Source organism: Mirounga angustirostris, unplaced genomic scaffold, assembly GCF_029215605.1.
Source record: "Mirounga angustirostris isolate CCGP_5_RB_7025 unplaced genomic scaffold, mMirAng1.0.hap1 SCAF_8, whole genome shotgun sequence".
Lineage (NCBI taxonomy): Eukaryota > Metazoa > Chordata > Mammalia > Carnivora > Phocidae > Mirounga > Mirounga angustirostris.
Window position 1 is genome coordinate 113,930,461 of NW_026991716.1, and position 13,803 is coordinate 113,944,263.

Below are 13,803 nucleotides of genomic sequence, written 5' to 3' on the forward strand. Positions count from 1 at the left end.
TGGTGGCGTTTTCCCAGGGATGATACTGCATGCAAGGGTTGTAGACAATTAACCATGGCTGTATTGTTGGAAGGATAAAAAAGAGCCAAAGTTCATTTCAGGTTCACAGAGTAAACATCAATTTCTGATCTGTGACCTATATTCTTGTTTTTGGTATTTTAATTATTTGCAATCATACTTCTAGGTAAAAACAAAAGACAGGCATGTATAAATATACTTCCAGTATGTAGAATGGTCTGAAACCAGAGGGAAAGTATCCAATTTGTAACTTCCATAGATTTTTTTTCAATGTGAAATATTTATACTTATCCTTTCCATTATACATAAACAGCAATTAAAGGAAAAATAAAGATATTTACTAGAAATTATAGGCATGGCAGAAACTGTAGATGCATAAAATATGTTTTAGTCTGCTAGAAATGAAAGAATCTCTGCAATCAGTATTATCCCTGTTAGATGTCAAAAGGAAGCAACAGAAAAAAGTGCACCTTTCATTCCACCCCAGTGTCATAGTTTTAAATTTAACTTCACACTTGCCCATAAAACCTCAACTCAGGGGGCAGGATTTTAATAAAAATAACACATTCATTTAAAATCCATATAGAGGGCGCCTGGGTGGCTCGGATGGTTAAGTGTCTGCCTTCAGCTCAGGTCACGATCCCAGGGTCCTGGGATCGAGTCCCACATCGGGCTCCCTGCTCAGTGGGGAGCCTGCTTCTCCCTCTCCTACTCCCCCTGCTTGTGTTCCCTCTGTGTCTCTCTCTGTCAAATAAATAAATAAAATCTTAAAAAAATAAAAATAAAAAAAATAAAACCCATATAGAATTTCATTATATATCAAATTCAGAAGTCAGTATAGGCTTCAGCTTTCACAGGATAAAGATTCAAAACAAATAAATTTCCAGGAAATGAGATTTTTATATCTCTTAATAATTTTGCCCCAAGACATCCAGGTATTTTTCACTATCAAATTTTTTTATGCCTACACTTAGATGACATTGTGCTAAGGGTAATAGAAAGAAAGTGAAACTTTCAGAACTGAAGGTTTATAAGTTAATAGAGACTGGAGATTATTTTAAATACATGAGACCAAAATTTTCTCAGTTCAATGAATGGATTTCATTGTTCACATTTTTACAATTTAAAAAATCTCAGATCAAAACCTACAATTTTGCATTCTCTATTATATAAACTATTCTAGATCTTGACACAATGTCACTGTTTTGAAGATTTACTCACTTTTATGAAGGTCCAAACAGAAATAGTGGTTAATCTGTGAGGCCTTGTTTGTGTACTTACGTGTTTTTAAGATGTCACCACTGTTTACTTCAATAGAACACTTCACCACATTCAACTAGATTAGATTCAGTTCGATCAAGACTGACAACAGATTTCAAAGCTGTGTTTACTCTGTGTCAAGGAAATGGGCATTAGGGATAAATTGGGGAACAGAACAGACGGGATGCCTGCCCCCTTGGTGCTTACCAACATTTCACCTGGATTTCAAGATCTAGCCCCAGGCCCATATCCTTTTGACACCAGTACTCTTCTCTTGACCCCTAAAGCATGGTCATGTGATCAGACCCTCCCAGACATTGGAGATGACAGAGCACAGCCCCTCAGGCTAGTCATTGTTCTGTAATCGCAACCAACTGTGTGTGTGTGATGCACTTTTTTTTTTTTTAAGATTTTTATTTATTTGTCAGAGAGAGAGAGCGAGCGAGCACAAGCAGGGGGAGCAGCAGAGGGAGAAGGAGTAGCAGGCTTCCCGCTGAGCAGGGAGCCTGATGTGGGACTCGATCCCAGGACCCTGGGATCATGACCTGAGCCGAAGGCAGATGCTTAACAACTGAGCCACCCAGGCGTCCCTGTGTGATGCATTTTATTGTTCTATAATATGTATGCAATGTTATTAGATGGCACTGTGACCTACTAAGATATTGTACTCAGCCCCTGATACTCGATCCAAATGCATGGCTTGCTAAAGGTAGTCTGCAGCCATAAAAGAAAATAACTTTTGGGTGATGTAGTTATGGGTATAAGAGAATTGTTAGCTTCCACCTAGGGCTTCCAGGGGACCTGGCAGGATCTTATCCTAAAGAGAACACATTCCACAAATCTCATAAGGAAAGTGAGAAGTCCCAAGAAGCTGCACTATCTAGGCATTTCCAGCCGGCGGTCTTTTGTTAAATTTGCCAAGACTATGCTCTTTGAGTTTCTTCCCTAAAACTGTAACTTTGATGAGATTTATGTCAGGAGTATGCTGTTTCATAAGAGATACAACTCAGTCCTGTAAGATTTTCCCCCCAGTGGTTGTAACTCTCATTTAACACTTAAGCATATATTTTTTTTTAATCGATAGATTCCTTTTCAGGTATTTCTTTGTCTTGTCTCCAAAGTTGTCTGTCATTGAGAACAGAAATAATCTTTATAGCCACTGTTTCTAGTACAGCACCTGGCACATAGTGGTTGGTTAATAAAGACAACGTCCAGATGAATAAAACCCAATAAGCTGATCCTACCAAAATATCCATTTAAGACAGCTCAGGAATCATAGATTATAGAAATGCAGCTAGAGGACAATCACACTGACAATTATTCTTTGCATCCCTAGTTTTTAAGTGCCAGATGGTATTTTCAATGGGGTATTTCTCAAAAGGAGTGCATCTCTAGATATCTTCCTAGTACAGGAGGCAGAATTTTAAAAATAAATCTAATACAAATGTAGAAATAAAAATACAATATATATAAGATCAAGAATGCCTTTCAGGGGCCATTCAGTTTCATCGACTCACAGTTTCATTGACTTTCCCGTGCAAAGTGTGATGTGTGGTGAACTGAGGAGGAAAAGAATGAACTTCTCAGAGTTTTGACATCTCACGTGAAAACCTCTCTACAAAGCATGCAGTCTTTCTCCAGCCGCAAAGAGCTGTTGTAAACATTTACTGGCAAAAGTGGACATGCACAGGAGCATCTCTCAGTCCTCACATCCATCAACTTCTGGGAACACCTTTTGCTGTGAGGAAAAACACATCAGCCTGGAAGAAATAAGTCGGGGGTAGCAACCCTGCTTGGGCGCCTACAACAAACATTTTGAGGCAATTTTGCTTTACTCAAGAGGAGAGAGATTTTCCTACCCCTTCTCACTATCTTTGAAATTCAGGGCAGTGGAATCTCGCATTGCCTAACATAGTGACAGATGAAGAAGTATTAGTGATGTGAAATCCTCCCTTTCCATCATGGAAGGTTGACCGTAAACAAATTTGATTATTCATTTACCCAATGAATCGGTCACATTATTATGATAACAAAGACATCTCTGAAACTGGATCAAATATGATGATAATTACAGTAATAGCTAACTTAACTGGGTGTTTCTTTGGTTCCAGACATTGTGCTAAATGATTTACATATATTTTCTCAACAATTCTGTAATGGGGAAATACTAATCCTAACCCTGGCTAGTGGGTTATCACTGGCAGGGATTTGAGCCCAGGTCTTGGTAAATCTCATCTACTTAAACAGCATGTCCCACTGCCTCCTGGAAGAATACATTGAAAATGTTCAAATTCATCAAGTTTTACTCCATCAGCAGCTGAATTCCAAGCCAGAATTAAATTCATTAATAGTGTGAAGCATGAAATACCACCATTTAAAAAGAGCACTTAAAAGCAAAATCAAAAAATGTTAACTCTCAATTGAAAAACGGGCAGAAGTCTGGATTAACACATTCATAAGGAAAAGAGCTGTAAAAAACAAAAACATAGGAATATTTTAGCACTTAAAGATATGCAAATGACATTATTTTTGTGCTTACCACGTGGGAAAAGCTTTTTAAAAGGTGCAGATCTCCAGTGTTGCGAAGTTCATTGGCAGCAGTCACACCTTGCTGGTGGCGGTACACACTGTTACGGCTCAAATGAAGGTAATTTGATAATTGCGTTCCAAAAGTCTCAAAACTGTTCATAAACTATGGCTCACATTTCAGCTCCTCAAATTATTCTGAAGAAGCCATTGTACGAAGACCTAAAATGATGCTCAATCGAAATGGTTGACTCTTATTAGAGAAATAGTCATAGCATTGTATATTCATACAATAGAATACTCTCTAAGATGTGATCTTTATCTAAATCTACTAAAGTGGAAAAACTTCATGATACAGGAATCAACAATGACAGCTTCTAAAACAGCATATGATAATGTATCCATTTTGGTGAAAGGAAAAGTAAAATCCCTTTTCCTCCACTTCCTTCCCTTCCTCTTGTGTATCTTTCCTGTTCAGTTTCTCCCATCTTGTTCTTCTCTCTGGAAGTTAATGCAGTAAAGTATTTACAGTGATTATATCTGCATGCTGGGGCTTGGGGTGACCCTCACTTTCTTGTTCCTCTATAATCCATTACTTGTGTAATCTGGAAAAAAAAAACACCAGTAAAATTCATTTAGATAAAAAAATACTCTTGAATCTTATAAAGTATTTGAAGTATCTTCACCCATATCTATATATGTGGTGATAAGCATCCAAACCGCAGAAAATGTCCAGCACCTCGGATATCAATTAGGTGCGTATTAATAGTGCGTGAATGATATTCCCTCATTACATTGCTATTCGCCATGGTGAGGTTAACACAGTTCAAAAAAGCCCATTTGGACTTGAATTTCACCATATTACACAAAACGTTTGTCTTTTGTCATCTTCCTTTCCCTTCCAAGCTTCTGTGTTCACACCTATCCACCTTCCTTCTAGTCTCTCATGGAGAAAGTGTGATTTCTTTTTGTTTTTTCAGACCTGAGTTCTCACTTCCTCCAGGACTTTGTTTTCCTTGTTATTAACCCTTCTTCCTCAGCCACACATCTGTGATTCCCACCTCTGTGCTACTGCCATCTTTCTGCTTTGAGTATATAGGGTCCTTCCATTTCCCTACAGCGTCTGCCATGTCGCGTCTGTCCCTGAAGCTCCCACAGTGAGACAAGACCAGTAAGTGCCTGGCTCACATCTCCTGACCTCATTTCCTAACTCCTCCCCTTGTTTGAAAATCCAATAATTTGGTTTCTGACCACCTCCCCATCCCTCCCCATTGTCCATTAACCTCTCTTTTTAAAAAAGAACAATGATTTCCTCATGGACAGATTTCATTTTTATTTTGAAAATGTAAAAATATACTGTAAAGCATAAGGAGTGAAGTAATCATCATCCCACACAGCTTCCCACTGTGAACATCCTGGCTTCTTTATTAGCTTTTCAATTACTGCGTTATTCTTTCTTAAATACATTTCCAATCACTGTGATTATCTCAAGCGTCCTTGTCTGCCCCTGATTCCATTTTTCAGCATGTTTATGCTCTTCTTTGCTATTTGTAATTTTTTATTTGTGTATTATTATTTCTTTGGGCCTATTTGCTCTTTTAAAATCTCCTTTTATTGTTTTATCATATCTTCTTTGAGTTTATTTTATTTTATTTTATTTTAATTTTATTCTTATGTTAATCCCCATACATTACATCATTAGTTTTAGATGAAGTGTTCCATGATTCATTGTTTGTGCACAACACCCAGTGCTCCATGCAGAATGTGCCCTCCTCAATACCCACCACCAGGCTAACCCATCCTCCCACCCCCTCCCCTCTAGAACCCTCAGTTTGTTTTTCAGAGTCTATCATCTCTCATGGTTCGTCTACCCCTCCGATTTCCCCTGCATCATTCTTCCCCTCCCGCTACCTTCTTCTTCTTCTTTTTTTTTTTTTTCCTTAACATATATTGCATTTTTTGTTTCAGAGGTACAGATCTGAGATTCAACAGTCTTGCACAATTCACAGCGCTTACCAGAGCACACACCCTCCCCAGTGTCCAAAACCCAGTCACCCCATCCCTCCCACCCCACCCCCCACTCCAACAACACTCAGTTTGTTTCCTGCGATTAAGAATTCCTCATATCAGTGAAATCATATGATACATGTCTTTCTCTGTTTGACTTATTTCACTCAACATGATACCCTCCAGTTCCATCCACGTCGTTGCAAATGGCAAGATCTCATTCCTTTTGATGGCTGCATAATATTCCATTGTATATATATATATACCACCTCTTCTTTATCCATTCATCTGTCGATGGACATCTTGGCTCTTTCCACAGTTTGGCTATTGTGGACATTGCTGCTATAAACATCGGGGTGCACGTAGCCCTTCGGATCCCTACTTTTGTATCTTTGGGGTAAATACCCAGTAGTGCAATTGCTGGATCATATGGTAGCTCTATTTTCAACTTTTTGAGGAACCTCCATACAGTTTTCCAGAGTGGCTGCACCAGCTTGCATTCCCACCAACAGTGTAGGAGGGTTCCCCTTTCTCCGCATCCCCGCCAACATCTGTCGTTTCCTGACTTGTTAATTTTACCCATTCTGACTGGTGTGAGGTGGTATCTCACTGAGGTTTTGATTTGGATTTCCCTGATGCCGAGCGATATTGAGCACTTTTTCATGTGTCTGTTGGCCATTTGGATGTCTTCTTTGGAAAAATGTCTGTTCATGTCTTCTGCCCATTTCTTGATTGGATTCTTTGTTCTTTGGGTGTTGAGTTTGATGAGTTCTTTATAGATTTTGGATACTAGCCCTTTATCTGATATGTCATTTGCAAATATCTTCTCCCATTCTGTCGGTTGTCTTTTGGTTTTGTTGACTGTTTCCTTTGCTTTGCAAAAGCTTTTTATCTTGATGAAGTCCCAATAGTTCATTTTTGCCCTTGCTTCCCTTGCCTTTGGCGATGTTTCTAGGAAGAAGCTGCTTTGGCTGAGGTCAAAGAGGTTGCTGCCTGTGTTCTCCTTTAGGATTTTGATGGACTCCTGTCTCACATTGAGGTCTTTCAACCATTTGGAGTCTATTTTTGTGTATGGTGTAAGGAAATGGTCCAGTTTCATTCTTCTGCATGTGGCTATCCAATTTTCCCAACACCATTTGTTGAAGAGACTGTCTTTGTTCCATTGGACATTCTTTCCTGCTTTGTCGAAGATTAGTTGACCATAGAGTTGAGGGTCCATTTCTGGGCTCTCTATTCTGTTCCATTGATCTATGTGTCTGTTTTTGTGCCAGTACCATGCTGTCTTGATGATGACAGCTTTGTAATAGAGCTTGAAGTCCGGAATTGTGATGCCGCCGGCTTTGCTTTTCTTTTTCAATATTCCTGTGGCTATGCGGGGTCTTTTCTGGTTCCATACAAATTTTAGGATTATTTGTTCCATTTCTTTGAAAAAAGTGGATGGTATTTTGATGGGGATTGCATTGAATGTGTAGATTGCTCTAGGTAGCATTGACATCTTCACAATATTTGTTCTTCCAATCCATGAGCATGGAACGTTTTTCCATTTCTTTGTGTCTTCCTCAATTTCTTTCATGAGTATTTTATAGTTTTCTGAGTACAGATCCTTTGTCTCTTTGGTTAGATTTATTCCTAGGTATCTTATGGTTTTGGGTGCAATTGTAAATGGGATCGACTCCTTAATTTCTCTTTCTTCTGTCTTGTTGTTGGTGTATAGGAATGCCACTGACTTCTGTGCATTGATTTTATATCCTGCCACTTTACTGAATTCTTGTATGAGTTCTAGCAGTTTTGGGGTGGAGTCTTTTGGGTTTTCCACATAAATTATCATATCATCTGCAAAGAGTGAGAGTTTGACTTCTTCTTTGCCAATTTGGATGCCTTTGATTTCTTTTTGTTGTCTGATTGCTGTGGCTAGGACTTCCAATACTATGTTGAATAGCAGTGGTGATAGTGGACATCCCTGCTGCGTTCCTGACCTTAGGGGGAAAGCTCTCAGTTTTTCCCCATTGAGAATAATATTTGCTGTAGGTTTTTCATAGATGGCTTTTATGATATTGAGGTATGTGCCCTCTATCCCTATACTCTGAAGAGTTTTGATCAAGAAAGGATGCTGTACTTTGTCAAAAATTTTCTGCATCTATTGAGAGGATCATATAATTCTTGTTCTTTCTTTTGTTAATGTATTGTATCACATTGATTGATTTGCGGATGTTGAACCAACCTTGCAGCCCAGAGATAAATCCCACTTGGTCATGGTGAATAATCCTTTTAATGTACTGTTGGATCCTATTGGCTAGTATTTTGGTGAGAATTTTTGCATCCATGTTCATCAGGGATATTGGTCTGTAATTCTCCTTTTTGATGGGGTCTTTGTCTGGTTTTGGGATCAAGGTAATGCTGGCCTCATAAAATGAGTTTGGAAGTTTTCCTTCCGTTTCTATTTTTTGGAACAGTTTCAGAAGAATAGGTATTAATTCTTCTTGAAATGTTTGGTAGAATTCCCCTGGGAAGCCATCTGGCCCTGGGCTTTTGTTTTTTGGGAGATTTTTGATGACTGCTTCAATTTCCTTAGTGGTTATAGGTCTGTTCAGGTTTTCTATTTCTTCCTGGTTCAGTTTTGGTAGTTGATACATCTCTAGGAATGCATCCATCTCTTCCAGGTTATCTAATTTGCTGCCATAGAGTTGCTCATAATATGTTCTTATAATTGTTTGTATTTCTTTGGTGTTGGTTGTGATCTCTCCTCTTTCATTCATGATTTTGTTGATTTGGGTCATTTCTCTTCTCTTTTTGATAAGTCTGGCCAGGGGTTTATCAATCTTGTTCATTCTTTCAAAGAACCAGCTCCTAGTTTCGTTGATCTGTTCTACTGTTCTTTTAGTTTCTATTTCATTGATTTCTGCTCTGATCTTTATTATTTCTCTTCTCCTGCTGGGTTTAGGCTTTATTTGCTGTTCTTTCTCCAGCTCCTTTAGGTGTAGGGTTAGGTTGTGTACTTGAGACCTTTCTTGTTTCTTGAAAAAGGCTTGTATTGCTATATACTTTCCTCTTAGGACTGCCTTTGCTGCATCCCAAAGATTTTGAATAGTTGTGTTTTCATTTTCATTGGTTTCCATGTATTTTTTTAATTCTTCTTTAATTTCCTGGTTGACCCATTCATTCTTCAGTAGGATGCTCTTTAGCCTCCATGTATTTGAGTTCTTTCTGACTTTCCTCTTGTGATTGAGTTCTAGTTTCAAAGCATTGTGGTCTGAAAATAGGCAGGGAATGATCCCAATCTTTTGGTACCGGTTGAGACCTGATTTATGACCTAGGATGTGATCTATTCTGGAGAATGTTCCATGGGTACTAGAGAAGAATGTGTATTCCGTTGCTTTGGAGTGGAATGTTCTGAATATGTCTGTGAAGTCCATTTGGTCCAGTGTGTCATTTAAAGTCTTTATTTCCTTGTGATCTTTTGCTTAGACGATCTGTCCATTTCAGTGAGGGGGATGTTAAAGTCCCCCACTATTATTGTATTGTTGTCGATGTGTTTCTTTGCTTTTGTTATTAATTGCCTTATATAATTGGCTGCTCCCATGTTAGGGGCATAGATATTTACAATTGTTAAATCTTCTTGTTGGATAGATCCTTTAAGTATGATATAGTGTCCTTCCTCATCTCTTATTACAGTCTTGGTTTAAAATCTAATTTGTCTGATATAAGGATTGCCACCCCAGCTTTCTTCTGGTGTCCATTAGCATGGTAAATGGTTTTCCACCCCCTCACTTTCAGTCTGGGGGTGTCTTTGGTTCTAAAATGAGTCTCTTGCAGACAGCATATCGATGGGTCTTGTTTTTTAATCCAGTCTGTTAGCCTGTGTCTTTTGATTGGGGCATTGAGCCCATTTACATTCAGGGTAACTATTGAAAGATAGGAATTTAGTGCCAGTGTATTGCCTGTAAGGTGACTGTTACCGTATATTGTCTGTGTTCCTTTCTGGTCTATGTTGCTTTTAGGCTCTCTCTTTGCTTAGAGGACCCCTTTCAAGATTTCCTGTAGGGCTGGTTTTGTGTTTGCAAATTCCTTTAGTTTTTGTTTGTCCTGGAAGCTTTTTATCTCTCCTTCAATTTTCAATGACAGCCTAGCTGGATAGAGTATTCTTGGCTGCATATTTTTCTCATTTAGTGCTCTGAATATATCCTGCCAGTCCTTTCTGGCCTGCCAGGTCTCTGTGGATAGGTCTGTTGTCAATCTAATGTTTCTACCCTTGTAGGTTACATATCTCTTCTCCCGAGCTGCTTTCAGGATTTTCTCTTTGTCTATGAGACTCGTAAGTTTTACTATTAGATGTCGGGGAGTTGACCTATTTTTATTGATTTTGAGAGGGGTTCTCTGTGCTTCCTGGATTTTCATGCCTGTTTCTTTCCCCAAATTAGGGAAGTTCTCTGCTATAATTTGCTCCATTATACCTTCTGGCCCTCTCTCTCTTTCTTCTTCTTCTGGGATCCCAATTATTCTAATGTTGTTTCGTCTTATGGTATCGCTTATCTCTCGAATTCTGCCCTCGTGATCCAGTAGTTGTTTATCTCTCTTTTTCTCAGCTTCCTTATTTTCCATCATTTCATCTTCTATATTACTGATTCTCTCTTCTGCCTCATTTATTCTAGCACTTAGCGCCCCCATTTTTTATTGCACCTCATTAATAGCCTTTTTGATTTCTACTTGGTTGGATTTTAGCTCTTTTACTTCTCCAGAAAGGGTTTCTCTAATAACTTCCATATTTTTTTCAAGCCCAGCCAGTATCTTTAAAGTGATGATTCTGAACTCTAGATCTGACATCGTACTAATGTCCGTATTGAGTAGGTCCCTGGCAGTCAGTACTACCTCTTGTTCTTTTTGTCGAGGTGATTTTTTCCATCTCGTCATTTTGTGCAGAGGAGAATAGATTAATGAGAGAACAAAATGCTAGCAGAGTAACCACGTCCCCAGAAAATATACTTTAAACAAATCAGAAAAGACCTGAAGCAGTGGGATAAGAAAGGGAAAGAGAGAAAAAAGAAAAAGAAAAAAAAGAAAAAGAAAAAGATAAAGATAAAAACAAAAACAAACAAAACAAAACAACAACAACAAAAGAAAAACCAGAATGTGATCAAATATGATCTATATGGTATATAGATCAGTGCCACACACTAGATTTGGGGTGTATTTTGGTCTTTTAGAAGAAAGTGCCTCCCAAAATTTTAAAGAAAGAAAAACTTATATATGTACAAAAATAAGGGTTGATATGATGAAGGGATGGAATATGACTGTAAAAATGGAAATTATAAAAAATTTTATAAAAGGAATTGATAAGAAGTTGTTTGAAAAAAGAAAGAAGAGGATATAAAAAAAGAAAAAAGAAAAAGAAAAAAAAAGGGAGAGGATGTGATTAGGCAGGGGAATAGAAAACACCATATACTAGAGATTTAGGGTATATTTTAATGTGTTAGAAGAAACTATCTCAAAATTTTAAAGAGAGAACAACTTATATATATAAGCCAAAAATATGGGTAACTACTATGAAGGGATAGAATATGACTCTAAAAATGAAAAATAAAAATGTTTTTTTTAAAAAAAAGGGATTGATAAGATGTTGGTTGAAAAAGGGAAAAAGAAAAATTCAAAAAGAAATAAAAAGACAAAAAAGACAGTTAAAAAAAATTAACTTTGAAAGACTAAAGAATCATGGTAAAAAAGCCGTGAATTCTATGTGCAGTAGTCCCCTAGCGCTGGAGTTCTGTCGTTCTCATTGATCGGTAAACTTGGTCTTGGCCGGCTGTTCTCGCTGATCTTCTGGGGAGGGGCCTGTTGCCGTGGTTTCCAAATGTCTCTGCCAGAGGCGGAATTGCCCCGCCCTTGCCCCCTCCCGGCTAAGTAATCTGCTCGGGTTTGCTCTCCGGGGCTTTTGTTCCCTGCAAGCTTTCCGTACAGCTTTGGAGGCGGAGAGTGAAAATGGCGGCCTCCCAATCTCTGCCCTGGAGGAGCCGGGAACTCGGGGCCCCGCTCCTCAGTGAGCCCCCAGAGAAAAGCCGTCAGTCACTCCCGTCTCCCCGGTCTCCAGCCGCACTCCGTGCTCACCCAGCCTGTGACCGCGCGTTTCTATCTCTGGCACCCGACCCCGGGTGGAGTGTCCAAACCCAGCAGATCCCTGCGGTGCCCTCCCGCGCGGCTCCTCCCGGGGGAGGAAGGTGAGTCTCCCCGGATCTGCCGCTTGTTGGGTCCCTGCTGGAGGAGCAGGGGCCCGACTGTGCGCGGATCACGGTTTAGGGCCACCCCGAGCTGAGAGCCTGCGCCTGGGCTCCGCCTCTGCAGCCGGCTTCCCCGCTCCGATCCCTGGGAGCTCTGCCGCACTCAGGCACCCCCGGTCTTTCTGTGACCCCGAGGGTCCTGAGACCCCACTGTCCCGGAGGGTTCCACCCCCCGCTTAGCCACCAGAGTGACGTCCCTCAGCGGAGCAGACTTAAAAGTTCCAATTTTGTGCTCCGCGGCTCTATCACTTGCCACAAGCGGCCGACGGAGGCCCCTCCCCCGCCGTCTATCCTCCCGAATATCGCCGCGGATTCACTTCTCCGCACGTCCTGCCTTCCAGAAAGTGGTCGCTTTTCTGATGAGGGAGTTGTTGCTCTTCTTTTCTTCGATCTCCTGTTGGGTTTGTAGGTGTTCAGAACGGTTTGATCCCTATCCAGCTGAATTCCTGAGAGGGGAGGAAATCCAGGTCTCCTACTCCTCTGCCATCTTGCTCCGCCCCCGAGTTTATTTTTATTTATTGGATTCACATGTCCATTTTTTTCTTATCGGTTGACCTACGTTTTCTTCTAGGTGGAATAGATGAAATAAACTTTCCTTCCTCCCCTCCCACTCCGCCTCCCTCCCTCCCTCCTGTTTTAGTCCAGGGTATATTTGCTGAGTTTAATGCCATTTCTTTTTATCTTACCCCCGTTTGACATTCTATTTTACTCAGAGATGGAGTGGGTGACCATCTTCCAATTGTATCTGAGAATCGTTGGTTTATTCCTTTAAACTATAGTTTCAGAGAGAAATATTTTGCTTCCTCTCCACTTTTTTGAAGCCCAAGGCTAGAGTAGTGGTGGGAGAAAAGAGGGCTTGAGGTTATCCTAGACTTTCTATGATATTTGGGCTCCTTCCCTCTTCTGAGATTGTATCTCATACAAATGTTCATCATGTCAGGGGTGTAAACAGTTCCTGTGTTGGAAACTCTTGGACTGTGGTTCATTTCCTCAGTTTAGTGCATGCCCTGGAGATTGCACATCTCTGTCAACCCCTTGTTCTCTTTCCCTGTGTCACTGGGTTTTCTCCCAGAATGGGTCTCATTACATTTCCCATTTCCCCATTGGAATAGATTGTTTGCTCTTTCTGTTCCGCATGCTTCTTTGCAGTTAACTTTGTTGCTCCAACCTTCAAATGTGGGCTAGCTTGGGGACTTGCTTTGACCCAGAGAATGTGGCCGAAGTGACATTTTTTTCACTTACGAGATTGCCCTTAAGGGTCCTTGCACCTTATGCTTTGGGCTCTGAAAATGCTCCTACCACCAGGTAAGGAAGCCAGGGCTACTCACCAGATGATAGGAGACTGTGTAGAAGAGAGGCTCAGCTCATTACTGGCACCAAAGCCCCAGATGAGAGGGTAAGGCCATCCTATGTCCTTCAGCCCTAATGGAGCTGCCCAAAGGCTGCAGTGGTATGAATGACCCCAGTGAGACCACCAGAAGAACCACCCTGCTGAGCACAGCCATAGAATCATGAGAATTATTAAATCATTCTTATATGCTACTGTGTCTTGGAGTGTTTTTATGCAACGATATATATTTGATACCTGAGAGCGGGTGGTACTAAGTGCAACTTGAAACATGTGGCATTGGCTTTGGGACCAGGCAGTGGGCAGAGGCTGGAAAATGGTACAGAGACTATTGAAGGCAGAGGAAAGGACGACCTATGTTATTACGCGCTACAT